The sequence below is a fragment of the Styela clava genome, chromosome 2 (genome assembly GCF_964204865.1).
Source record: "Styela clava chromosome 2, kaStyClav1.hap1.2, whole genome shotgun sequence".
NCBI classification, from domain to species: Eukaryota; Metazoa; Chordata; class Ascidiacea; order Stolidobranchia; family Styelidae; genus Styela; species Styela clava.
The window spans coordinates 1,654,540-1,668,677 of NC_135251.1; the positions used below are offsets into that span (position 1 = coordinate 1,654,540).

The window sequence follows — 14,138 nt, forward strand, 5'->3', positions numbered from 1 at the left end:
GCTAACTAATCCCATACCCGACAGGACAGGTTTTTCATATGATTAAGTGGTGTTATTATTATCTTTCCTCTTCCTCAGGATATTTAAATTCTCTTCTATCCTATCCTAATAATAATCTTCTTTTTACAATAAAATAAATTGTTGTATATCATCAACCTCAAATTAATAGTAAATTTAAGCTACATCTCCAACTTTAAGAATTCCAAAGTTTCGCCTGTTTTTTCAATACTTTGCCTTCATGATGTGTAAAATTATTTAGGCCGGAAGTTACACCTAAGTCACCATGGATACCGAAAAGAATATTGCTCATCGTTGCCGCATAGTGGCTGATATTTAAATTCCCAAAAAATATCATATTAGATGGAAGAAAGGGTGATTACAATTGGTTTGATAATTTACAAAATCATTGCATAAAATTATTTGATGTAAAGTCGTAGTTGAGTTGAAATTAAATGTCTTGATCTTCAGATGTCAATCATTCAAAGACCACGTTGATGAATTTTGTTGTTCTATACTGCCACCTAGTGTGAACTTTTCTAATATTCGCTCAAGTCAGTCATGATTATTAGGACAAGAGAGCAATGCTCAAATATATGAACACGTTAACCATAACTTTGACGCTACCGGTACCCTCAAAAAATTTCCCGAGTTCTGCGTAGCAAGGATTTACAGAATCAAACCGGACAGCCAGTGTTTCCATGGATGAAATAATACAGCGAAATTTTAGATGCTATTATTAGATTTCATACGAAATTTAGAAATAAATAAAAGTAATAGGTCTTCAACCACTATAAATTTCAAAGCAATTGGTCCAGTATTCGAAGAGAAAAGCGATTTTTTAATGATGACGAATAACAAGAACAACAACATAATATTAAAACGATCGTTATGTCCACTAACGTGCCAAATAAGTAGCTGAGATTTCACGTACAGTAAGAAACGTGTTTCATCAAATAACTCTCTTGGAAGAAAAGAGTCATATGTCAGAATGGATTCGAAAGCTCTTCTGATAAACAAAAAGTTACCATTGCTATAAGAAGACATGTTAGGTCGGCATTGGCGATCAGAGACAGGAGTGTAGCCAGGAATTGTCGAAGGGGGATTCTGAACTTTGTAATTGCCAAATTAGACCATAACAGCTAGCAGAACCGGTTCAGGGTCTAAAAACGTTCTAAGCTATGAAAAATTTCTATGTGTGACCAATGACATTAAATAACATGATAGGCAACTCTGACGTCACTCCATAAGACTACATGCGAAAGATTGTATTTCATGATACGCTCCAATGCACATATTTCTCGTCGCGTTTCGCGACCGTTTCCCGCTCGCTTTTGCTACTCGGCGTCTTTTTCACGTGTAGTACCTGCCTTTTCGCGCCTGTGACAAAAGAAAATAATTTCTATATCTAAGAAGTTTTGCTCACTTGGAAAGCTGGAATGGCAGACAAGTTGTAAAGAGCAATTCTGGATATCATAGACGTTTTTTTATCAGAGAAGATTACAAACGCGATAGCAGAAAGATTTATGTGGAACATTTTGCAGATAATGACAAAGTTCAAAGTTAGTAATTTTGATGTTTGCGCTTAAACATTGAAATTTCATTTAAAGAGAGTGTCATACAACATGAAAAACTGTTTTTACTTCTCTTGACGGTGCTGTGATACAATTCCATAACACAAAGTTTGCACCTATCAAACTTGTTTTTGTAGGTGAATTTATTAGACATATTACATATTCAGTTAATCGTAGGTAACATTGCTGGTACATAATGCATCGTAGCTAGGTTTGTTTAAATTTAGGAATTTAGCTTATAGCCCACTAATTAATATTATCTTCTATGCAGGAGGTTGCAGGGTATAATTCAACTTGCAGCCTTACCGATCACCTGACGATGCTCATTTAGTTTGGCTCAAGCAAGTCTTCTTGAAATGCTTGTGTGGATGGGAACTACCTATATGTTTTGCCTTCCTCCGATTTTAGACAAATTTATTCTGAGGGATTTCGCATATAATTCTCATCGATTGTTGGCTGTTTATAATTCCTATTAATTGTGAATTCTGATTATAACAAAGAGTTAAAAAAAATTTACCTAATTTACTGGCACCTTTTTCTTGTCAATACTCCAAGCTGAGGTAATAAACAAGACAATACATTTATGTCATCTGGAAGCAAAATATGCACACTGATTAATAGTTTGACACATTGAGATAATACATCATGACAGAAAATACAAGTTAAAGATATGTATGACCATCACATGGTAATTAAAATTAAAAAAAATTAATAGGGGCTGTGAAGTATGAAAAGTTCAAGACAAAGAAAAGAACAAATGTTCATAGCTCAAGAACTCGCAATTTTGCTTCCATTGCTTTGTGAAAGCCAATATATTTCAAGTGGCTGAATTGGTTTACCTTTATGATAGCAACGATTCTGTATTTAATATAGCGAGATTTGTTTCAATCGATGTTTGAATCGTCTAGAATAGATCAGAGGTGTCAAACTCATGGGTTTTCGAGAGCCGCATTGCATTTTGGAAATTGTAAAAGGGCCGCAAACAACTTTTGATAATGTATACTTGAAAGATATTTTAAGATAGTTTTAGTTTGTGACATATATTGTGATGCAACTAAACAATTGGATTAAGTTTTATTATTTTCTTCGATTTCAAATGCAATTACATATTAATATTTGCATTCCACTATTATTGCAACATTTGCAAGTTACTGTATTTATTATAAAAAATCATAAAACTCTATGTACAACCATCAAAATCATTTTTGAACAAGCTTTGGATAAGTAAAGAATAATACATACACTAAAAATGACTCAATCTAAATATATGAACCTAAAATTAACAAAAATACTACAGTCAATGTTTTTTCAATTACATTTGTCCTGACGTTTGGCATCTTTTTTGTGTCACCAGCATACTAAGGCCAGGCTGAAATGATTTCATAGTACCAACTCTAACTAACGAGGTCACATGATCATGGGTTAATCTGGATCTTTGCGAATGTTTAATTTCAGGAATGTAAAAAAGTTACTTTCATGTATAGATCAGTAAAAAAACAAATGACAGATTATTTCGACAAGACATTTCGCACCACATTGCGTGGCATAGGATTGCTTGAATTATTTTTGATATTGATTTTTAGTAACTAAGTCGTTGTATAAATATATTAATATACAAACACATGGAAATTTTCTGTTCAAAGTTGGTCTTCGAATTTGTCATATTGACTGCTGAGCTTATTGTGTTTTTTTCATTGTATTGATGGAAATATAACAAATTAATCAATGTGCTTCAGAATTTTGTGAAATGCAGAAATATTGCAACTCCTATTTTCTTCGAAAATGCCACCTTCTTCATGTACTTTGCGTTTAATTTAATCACTTAAGTGTTTTATTCAAGTATTCTTCGGCTAGCTTGATGTGTATTCTTAATTTGGTCAAAATGTGGACAAAAAAATTAATATTCCAAAACTACTTTGAGTAAATTGTTTTCCGTGTGAATAACCAATTTCACTTTAGAAAGTTTGAAACATCTATTACATTTGGATAAAAAAAAACTTTCAAAATACTATCACAATTATTGTTAAGCGTTCGAGGCCGCACTGGAAGTTCTCTGGGACCGCGAGTTTGACATCCCTGGTCTAGATTGAAGTTGTCTAAAATATATATAGCAGTATTTTATCATGAATGATGATTATACCCCTCTCGGAATTTCTTCTTTAGTACTACCAAAAGTTGATGAATCAAATATAACACAGGTGTAGCGAGTTACCCGTAATCCTCATTTTCCAAAGCTGTTTTAAGTATGTCTGGCGTGTTTTGTGCCTTTTTACAAATGATACCGCTTATGCAATCTTACGCTTTGGAATTTTTAGTTATTTTCTTCAAGCCCTGCAGGATGTGGGTCCATACACAACTCTGCCGGAGGGTCAAATGTCTTTGCATGCCACCATAGATTGTTTTTCTATTGCAAACATTTATGGAGTACTCTAATTATATTTCTTGGAATCACACTGTCACTGATATGTCGCCAGACTTCTGATATCTCCCTTCTGCTATAGTTGTCCCGTGAATAAATAATAGGAAAATGAGATTAGACGAGTAGTTGAAAATTTTGCTTTATGTCGGCTAAATTTATTGATTGATATATTTACTATTTTTGCTATTGTCTCTTGTGCTGCACGAGTCTCACAATGCTTAGACAGGTTTGTCCACAACTTTCACATCTGAAGAAAGAGAAGAGATTTGTTAATTTTCGTTAAGAATAAATAAAGCAGTCTATATGATTTAGAATGGAAAAGCTAATAAATCCAATATCTCGTGTTTTATGTAAAAAATGTTTTACTGAATTTGGTAAATAAACCAACTAATAAAAGGGTTTAGTCAGAAAATTACAAGCGTTCGTGACTATACAATATAGACCGGTATAAGTGAAATGTTAGGTGAACTTGTTAACACTTTGATTCCATACGCAAATAAAAGTGAATGCGCAATAGTATGTTACAATGAGCAGTAATCGGCAATCACTGATTAAAAAAATCTAAATGGAGGTGCATGAACTATTTGAAACCATAAGGGGTAAGTAAATATGCAATTTCGGCAAATGGGCAACTACGTACCGTACTGATTTAATAACTTCGTAGTATTTGACAAAGGCTGGCTTTCCCACATGTACTTAACAGTGCGATGCCCGGGTGTGATATACAACAATAGTATTTACCTTACCCTTTTCCGTTTTCTTTTTACCTCAACTTTCCAAAATATCATTAAAATCGACAACAACTGTCACAGCAGGCACGAACATTATTCGTGCTATGCCTTGGAAGCAGCACACATCCGCTCGTTTTCGTCTCGTCAAGTATGTGCATTGGAGCGTGCTATCAGATACGATCTTCGGCCAAAAATGCCGGAGTTGCGCATCATGTTGTTTAATGTCATTGGTGTGACCAATGACATTAAACAACATGATAGGCAACTCTGACGTCACTCCATAAGACTACAGGCAAAACATTGTATTCCATGATACGCTCCAATGCACATATTTCTCGTCGCCTTTCGCGTCCGTTTTCCGCTCGCTTTTGCTACTCGGCGTCTTTTTTACGTGTAGTACCTGCCTTTTTGCGCCCGTAACGAAACAAAATAATCTCTATATCTAAAAAGTTATGCTTACTTGGAAAGCTGGAATAACAGGCAAGCTGTAAAGAGCAATTCTGGACATCATAGACGTTTTTTTTTATCAGAGAAGATTACAAACGCGATAGCGGAAAGATTTGTGTGGAACATTTTGCAGATAATGACAAAGTTCAAAGTTAGTAATTTTTATGTTTGCGCTTAATCATTGAATGTTCATTTAAAGAGGCTTTTGTAGGTGAATTTATTAGACATATTACATATTCAGTTAATCGTAGGTAACATTGCTGGTACATAATGCATCGTAGATAGGTTTGTTTAAATTTAGGAATTTAGCTCATAGCCCACTAATTAATATTATCTTCTATGCAGGAGGTTGCAGGGCTGAATTCAACTTGCAGCCTTACCGATCACCTGACGATGCTCATTTAGTTTGGCTCGAGCAAGTCTTCTTGAAATGCTTGTGTGGATGGAAACTACCCATATTTTTTGCCTTCCTCCGATTTTAGACAAATTTATTCTGAGGGATTTCGCATATAATTCTCACTGATTGTTGGCTGTTTATAATTCCTATTGATTGTGAATTCTGATTATAACAATGAGTTGAAAATTTTTTTACCTAATTTACTGGCATCTTTTTCTTGTCAATACTCCAAGCTGAGGTAATAAACATGACAATACATTTATGTCATCTGGAAGCAAAATATGCACACTAATTAATAGTTTGGCACATTGAGATAATACATCATGACAGAAAATACAAGTTAAAGATATGTATGACCATCACATGGTAATTAAAATTAAAAAAAATTAATAGGGGCTGTGGAGTATGGAAAGTTCAAGACAAAGAAAAGAACAAATGTTCATAGCTCATGAACTCTCAATTTTGCCTCCATTGCTTTGTGAAGGCCAATATATTTCGAGTGGCTGAATTGGTTTACCTTTATGATAGCAACGATTTTGTATTTAATATAGCGAGATTATTTCAATTTAATTGAAGTGATATAATTTCCCAAAGCAATGCTTGAATCGTCTAGAATAGATCAGTGGTGTCAAACTCATGGGTTTTCGAGAGCCGCATTGCATTTTGAAAATTGTAAAAAGAGCCGCAAACAGTTTTTGATAATGTATACTTAAAAGATATTTTTAAGATAGTTTTAGTTTGTGACATATATTGTGATGCAACTAAACAGTTGGATTAAGTTTTATTATTTTCTTCAATTTCAAATGCAATTACATATTAATATTTGCATTCCACTATTATTGCAACATTTGCAAGTTACAGTATTTATTATAGAAAATCGTAAAATTCTATGTACAACCATCAAAATCATTTTTGAACAAGCTTTGAATAAGGAAAGAATAATACATACACTAAAAATAACTTAATCTAAATATATGAACCTAAAATTAACAAAAATACTACAGTATAAACTCAATGTTTTAATAATTACATTTGTCCTGGCGTTTGGCATCTTTTTTGTGTCACCAGCATACCAAGGCCAGTCTGAAATGATTTTATAGTACCAACTCTAACTAACGAGGCCACATGATCATGGGTTTATCTGGATCTTTACGAATGTTTAATTAATTCCAGTAATGCAAAAAAGTTACTTTTATCATTTCATGTATAGATCAGTAAAAAAACAAATGACAGATTTTTTCGACAAGACATTTCGCACTACATTGCGTGGCATAGGATTGCTTGAATTATTATTGATATTGATTTTTAGTAACTAAGTCGTTGTATAATTATATTAATATACAAACACATGGAAATTTTCTGTTCGAAGTTGGTCTTCGAATTTGTCATATTGACTGCTGAGCTTATTGTGTTTTTTGATTGTATTGACGGAAATATGACAAATTAAACAATGTGCTTCAGAATTTTGTGAAGAGCAGAAATGTTACAACTCCCATTTTCTTCGAAAATGCCACCTTCTTCATGTACTTTGCGTTTAATTTAATTACTCAAGTGTTTTATTCAAGTATTCTTTTGCTAGCTTGATGTGTATTCTTAATTGGGTCAAAATGTGGACAAAAAAATAATATTCCAAAACTACTTTCAGTAAATTGTTTTCTGTGTGAATAATCAATTTCACTTTAGAAAGTTTGAAAAATCTATTACATTTAGATAAAAAAAAAAAAACTTCAAAAATACTATTACAATTATTGTTAAGCGTTCGAGGGCCGCACTGGAAGTTCTCTGGGGCCGCGAGTTTGAGATCCCTGGTCTAGATTGAAGTTGTTCAAAAAATATATGATAGTATTTTATCATGAATGATGATTATACCCCTTCCGGAATTTCTTCTATAGTACTACCAAAAGTTGATGAACCAAATATAACACAGGTGCAGTGAGGTACCCGTTATCCTCATTTCCAAAGCTGTTTTAAGTATGTCTGGCGTGTTTTGTGCCTTTTTACAAATAAGACCGCTTATGCAATCTTACGCTTTGGAATTTTTAGTTATTTTCCTCAAGCCCTGCAGGATGTGGGGGCCATACACAACTCTACCGGAGGGTCAAATGTCTTTGCATGCCTCCATAGGTTGTTTTTCTATTGCAATTTTCAATTGCATTATATTTCTTGGAATCACACTGTCACTGATATGTCGCCAGACTTCTGATATCTCCCCGTCTGCTATAGTTGTCCTGTGAATAAATAATAGGAAATTGAGATTAGACGAATAGTTGAAAGTTTTGCTTTATGTCGGCTTAATTTCTTGATTGATATACTTACTATTTCTGCCATTGCCTCTTGTGCTGCAAGAGTCTCACAATGCTTAGACAGGTTTGTCCACAACTTTCACATCTGAAGAAAGAGAGGAGATTTATTAATTTTCGTTAAGAATAAATAAAGCAGTCTATATGATTCAGAATGGAAAAGCTAATAAATCCAATATCTCATGTTTTATTTAAAAAATATTTTACTGAATTTGGTATATAAACCAACTAATAAAAGGGTTTAGTCAGAAAATTACAAGCATTCGTGGCTCCAAATACTTGAGAAATCAGACTATACAATATAGACCGGTATGAGTGAAATGTTAGGTGAACTTGTTAACACTTTGATTCAATACGCAAATAAAAGTGAATGCGTAATAGTATGTTACAATGAGCAGCAATCAACAATGAGTATATATCCTCACTGATTAAAAAAATCTAACTGGAGGTGCATGAACTATTTGAAACCATAAGGGGTAAGTAAATATGTAATTTCGGCAAATGGGCAACTACGTACCGTACTGAATTAATAACTTCGTAGTATTTGACAAAGGCTGGCTTTCCCACATGTACTTAACAGTGCGATGCCCGGGTGTGATATACAACAATAGTATTCACCTTACCTTTTACCGATTTCTTTTTACCCCAACTTTCAAAAATATCATTAAAATCGACAACAACTGTCAAAGCAGACACGAACACCATTCGTGCTACGCCTTGAAAGCAGCACACATCCGCTCGTTTTCGTCTCGTCAAGTATGTGCATTGGAGCGTGCTATCGAATACGATCTTCGGACAAAAATGCCGGAGTTGCGCATCATGTTGTTTAATGTCATTGGTGTGACAGAGGCGTTGCCAGCATATTTTGCGCCCGGGGCAAACTATAAAATTGGCGCCCCGACCTCCACGTTTGAAAACAAATTATATATGTAAAATCAAATTTATATGTATTTATATATTTTATTATTTATTCAAAAAATATGTATATATATATATTGTAACAAATTTGCAATCTGTCACTTTAAATCATCGAATATTACCCCAATTAATCTTAAAAACTTGACTTTCGACTTAGCACCTGTAAATTTCAACGAGCATAAAAAGATTCATACTCACGGGACAATGAAATCATCGCTATTTTTAAACTTAAACTAGGTCATTTCATAAAATTTACAAGATATTCGACCTAAATAATAATGCCGATGGAATAATAAATTATCGTGCACATCCTAAATTCTTCCTCAAAAACGAGACAAATCAGAATTTGATTGGTCGAAGAAAAACCTTCTTTCCGAAAAAGTAATAAATAAAGATAGACAGATTATCCACTAAATTGAGAAACCCCCAATTCCATTTAAATAGACTGATCAGGACAAAGAAAATAGAGTGTTGGGAGAAAGGTTAGCTGTTCTAGTTAATTCTGCTGTTATCTTATGGACAATGCTATTTAAGGTACAATTTATATTTTATGATTTAAGTCGTGTTTTATAATTTCTTGTTATGAACGATCGTAATTTGTTTAACCGGAGCAATAAAATTATACTAAAGGATGTATATTGAGTTGATCTGTTATATAAAATTAACAAGAGCTCCCAATTGAGCACGTATAACTTCTGATTAATATAATTGTTCTATATCGGAGTCTAGATAGTAGGAGCACAATATATATCAAAGTAGTTAACTAGTCAACATCAACTAACGAAGAAGATAGCCAACAGCAATTTTGGTTACAATATGTGTATTCAAATTTTAATGGAACATTTTGTTTAAAGAAGACGCAAAACCATACAAATATAGCATAAGTCCATAATGTCCCACTCAGTTACTGTCTAAGATGATTTACATCGGGGGTCTTAAACTCGCGGCCCGCGGGCCAATTGCGGCTCGCGGGATGATAGTTTGTGGCACCCGCCTTGGCATTAAAGTTTGATGTTAGTGCGGCCCGCACGACACTTAGCTCATTTAGCACGATTAATGCTTTTAATATAACAGCGTTTCCCAAACTGTGTTCCGCGGAACACTAATGTTCCGCGAGCATCTCCCGAGTGTTACGTGGAAAAGGAATCAAAAATACATCTAAATTGGTCGCCATGGCGATCTGAGAATCACGAAGGTTTTGCCCAACTGACCGTTTAAAATTGCGTCACCGTCGGCCTAAATTGGACCAACTAAGTTAGGGTAGTGGCATTTGAAACATCAGCGCAACAGTTATTACAAGATGGAATTTTATAATTTCGCACATCCCTAAACGTGTCGTTGGAAGTGAAGTTTCAGTAAACATAAAGGTTTGTGATGAGCACAGACAATTTCAAAAAACTGGTTAATGCAATATTTCTTTGTTGAGCATAGGAGCATCCCGACGTGTTTTATCTGCACAGTTAAAGTTGCAGTACACAAGGAATACAATTTGAATGAGTTGCTAAGCTTTTATTATGAAAAACCTGATGCGGCCCGGACTCATCCAGACTCTGCCCCAGCGGCCCCCAAGTAAATTGAGTTTGAGACCTGTTTACATAGTCTACAATAATTTTTTTATTTTATTTCACTGTCGCAAACTGGTTAACACGTCATCAAAATCTGTTTTTTTTCTAATGTTTCTCTTTCAACACTTAGAAGTGCAAGATCATTGAGACTATCTTGTCCCATTGATGCACGCGAATACGACAAAATAAGTTTCAATTTGCTGAAAGACCGTTCACAGCTTGCAATTGAAACTGACATTGTTGACAAAATTTGTAGAGAAATTCGCAGATTAGGTAAAACGTCGTCTCCAAAAGACACAATAAAACCAAGAAGAGCCAAAAGAGTTTCTGGTTGACTTTCAGTTCTGTTACTGAGCAACATTCTGCAATCTTCAATTTCGGTGAAAAGTTCGTGGCCATTGATGTCTGTGTCGTAGAAATTTGCAAAATATGTGCAATCTCGTCGAGTTGTCGAAAACGGCATTAGGGTCTTCTAGCACAGTATAATAAATTTTATGTAACTCTGCCGCAAAGTACGGTATTCTGAAAACCACGAAATACAACCACGTATTACCTAAAACATGTATTAACATCATTCAACCAAATTCCGTTGCCATTTGTCTCCAGCACAGAACTAATATCAACTTACATCGGAGTGCGCAGGCAAGAACTTAACGATACAGAACCATGTAATTAACCGCGTGTATTTTGCTACCTAACGTTACCAAATCAATTTTTGCTTTGTTTCCCGGCCAGATTTATTGGCCATGTAATTACGATGAAAATCTGACAGTGCGCGAGCTATGTGACTGATGACGTCGGCAGTCGACGCAAGTGGTCTGACCAAGTGTACTAAGGCTAGATGTCTGCCGCCAGTGCGATCTTGCTTGTGACTGTTTTTTTACCATTGTTGTGAAATTTTTGCTAGCCCCATTTTGGCGCCCCTGTACCTTGGCGCCTGAATTCAAACTCAATATTTCAAACTTGCAATGTCAACATTGTCAAGCGCGACCGACACTCCGAGTATCAGGGCATTACAATTTTTCTTTTTTGCTTCACACAAGTCGTTAGTATATAATAAATTGGACCGAGGTATAAGCTATGCGATGCAAAGAGATTGAAATAACTGGCACGAACCAGACTAAACTAATAAAAACTCGTTTTACAGGCCGTACACCTTTCAAACTTGTCACTTCTGCGCGGACCACACAATTTTTTCTTATGGCCGCAGGTTGCACACCCCTGCGTTAGGGCGTCTCTAGAGTTTGACATGCTTTTAATAACAATATTGGAGTCCGGCAGAGTTGAGTTTGAATTGCTCTTATTGATATTGAAAAGCTGTATTCAAAGACTAGAGCAACGGTTCCCAACTGGGGTCTTTAAAACTATAAATACCACTGGAATGATAAACAGGGGGCCAATGAGTCCTTAAAGCCTCAGGAAGGGAGCTGTTGAAGGATGGGAACCACCGGACTAAAAACTAGAGACTACTAGAGTAGAGTCCGGAGTCGAAAATTCAAATCTAAGCGCTCCGGAAATATTTGCACAAAGATGGCGCACAACCTGAACTCTAACCTGGTACCTATACATCTTGGTGCACATACTTCGGGAGCACCCTAATCTATGGCATTATTTTCACTATCCATTGGAATATTCAGAGTAAACTTGGTGCTCCCAAAGTATTCGTACCAAGATGGCGCACAACCTGAACATAGTATGTGTACCAGGGTAAGGTTGTTCAGGTTGTGCGTCATCTTGGTGTGAATACTTCCAGAGCGCCTGGGCTTGTATATAAATAGCAAAACTTGAACACACTCTGAGATTCTGATAATGTAAATGACATGCTCCTAAAAAATATGATAATTAGAAAAATACACCACCCTGCGAAAAAAAATACACTCGAATAAATACTTGAATTATCACACATAAATCATACAAAAATATTGTTTCACCAAAAATTCGAACACAAAATCAGAGTTGTAGAGATGGGACACAGAGTCTTAGTTTTTTGTGGTCAAAATTTGGATTTCTCTCATTAATTATAGTTTCGGACTTCTAATGGTGATAATCATAATTTCGACAAAACTCAAAAATTGATTCAAAGAAGTTTTCTTTACAGACAATTGAAGCGTGTATAAACAGAAGCGTAACCAGGAATTTTTAAAAGTGAAGATCTTGATATTTGTTATTGCCAAGTTGGACCGTAATTGCTAGGTCTGTCCGGTGGTCGTATAGGTCTTCAAGAGTCCAATAAAGTGTTTCATGCTACAAAAAATTGCTTTTTTCATATTTCAAAAGGATGCCGAAGCAGATGGGTTTTCAAGAGTTCAAAAAGCATTTTATTTTACAAAAAATTGCTATGTTTAAATCAGTAATATGCCTTTTTTACATTTAAAAAAGGAAGGAGCAACCCTCAAAACCCCCTGCTGGCTATGTCCCTGTATATAGGCTACAGTTCTCATTATCAAATTTGGTTTCCAAAGTTCAGTCCTGGAATCATAATTAAAACATCAAAAAATATTCAATTCCTAACAGTCTATCAAAGGAGATCATAAATATAATAAAAGTAAAGGGAACACCACATTTAAATGAGTAGATTGTCATAAGGAATCATGTCGGTGTCTTTTATAATAATTATATGAGAAACCCCATCCATGAGCTATTTCTAACCCTATAGGATATGCCATAACCCAGAATATAATCATACATTGTCAAATCTAAAATGCTTCATGAATACAGGGTGTCCATAAAGTCCGTTTACAATTTCAATTTTGTTATGAAATCAGTTCTCAATATTATCTTAACCAGGTTTGTTGTTTTTTAATCGGTAATTGTTTTTACCTTCATTTAATACGTCTGTGAGGGCCAATACAATATATGGTTTCGTAGCAACGTATTGTTTTGAGAAATAATATCCTCAATAAAGTGAAAATATTTGAGGAAGATAAGTTGGAAGGAACTAAGAAATTTTTTTATTCTATTTTCTATCTATGCTGTATTCTTGTTAATGTAAATATGAATATAACAAATTTTTTTATTTTTTTTGGGGGGGGATGGGGGGTTATTATCAAAAATATTGGTGACTATGTGGTGTTCCAGAAAAGCAAATACAAAGTGGTTGATATGTTGAATATACAGAAAATGAAAAAGCGAGGAGCACAACATAGGAGTTTATCTTGGAAAAAGAGGGGAGGGGGTTAAAAAAAACTGGGACCCCAAAAAATAGCACCCACTAGAGCGGTTTTCCTTCCTGGCTGGGACATTGAAATGGTGGGGGGACAGAGGGTGTGAGAAAAAATGTCATAATCTCTCTGGGTCCTGTGTTGTGACCTCACCACAGGCAAATGCGCCAAAATTCTTAAAAAAAAACTTGAAAAACATATCTGGATAAATATGCTGTATACAGCTCTCACCTGAGTGAGACGACAAAAAGAAAGGGGGGAAGAGGGGGCAGAAAAAAAGTTCAGAGACTACAGTGATACCTAGCCACTGCCGGTTTGTTCAAAATTGTCAAAATATTTATGCAAGTATGCTGAATCGTGATTTATATGAAATTTTACTCAAATTCAAATTTATCTGAAAAATTCCCCCATCCCTCAGAAATTTTTTTTTTTTGGTTTCCAAATCTGTTTTACACTAAGATAAAAACACAATCAGTAAATATTACAGAAAAAATAGAACACGCTTTTTCACACAAAAGTATAAGTAAAATTAAAATAAAATCCCCTACTTTTTTACCCCCAGTGCTCCCTCCTTTTTAATAAAAACACAATGCATTAAAACCTAATAATAATCCCTAATTTTTTCTCTT

The 14,138-nt window shown here is 34.7% G+C and overlaps 1 long non-coding RNA gene and 1 pseudogene across 2 annotated transcripts in view; both read right to left on the reverse strand.

Moving 5' to 3' along the window:
* LOC120335805 (carnitine O-palmitoyltransferase 1, muscle isoform-like) overlaps window positions 1-14,138 on the reverse strand; it is a 117,452-nt pseudogene that overhangs the window by 95,649 nt on the left and 7,665 nt on the right. The gene's annotated exons all lie outside the window — the stretch shown is intronic.
* Window positions 5,612-8,691, reverse strand: LOC144411867 (uncharacterized). The gene is made up of 3 exons (XR_013468934.1): window positions 8,489-8,691; window positions 7,882-7,953; window positions 5,612-7,793 (listed from the first exon to the last, which is right to left on the reverse strand). It is a non-coding gene; the product is annotated as an uncharacterized LOC144411867 (long non-coding RNA).